The sequence below is a fragment of the Penaeus monodon genome, chromosome 30 (assembly GCF_015228065.2).
Source record: "Penaeus monodon isolate SGIC_2016 chromosome 30, NSTDA_Pmon_1, whole genome shotgun sequence".
NCBI lineage: Eukaryota > Metazoa > Arthropoda > Malacostraca > Decapoda > Penaeidae > Penaeus > Penaeus monodon.
The window spans coordinates 13,909,303-13,909,788 of NC_051415.1; positions in this window are offsets into that span (position 1 = coordinate 13,909,303).

Genomic DNA, 486 nt, shown 5'->3' on the forward strand with positions numbered 1-486 from the left:
ATAAAAAGCAATTAAGTAAATCTAGGTAAACTTAGTTAATGGGGGATGGGAATGAAATGCAATCATTAATTTGTCATGTATTTATTGACAAAATAACTTTATATTTTCTTTTCTTTCCTGTATGTTTCAACAGAAATATAATAGAAATAGCTACCTTCCTCAGATGAACAATAAAAGGAAAATATGCAGATTAAAGTCTTTTATAAAATCATGCATGTTATTCATTCAAAGTTCACTTTTTGGCATTTACAACAATAGCTTTAGTTATTTATATTATTGAATTAAATATGATCAAATCTAAACTGAGGTATAGCACTGACAACTTGACCTTGTATTTACAAAGAACCTGCAAACAATTATACATATTATATCTCGTCTTCACAGCCTTGTTTAATACATTCCTTGCTTATCATTCAACAAAACAGTCTCAACACAAGTGTAATTTATTAAAAGTTTACCCTCTTTTTTTTTGGGGGGAGAGGGTGG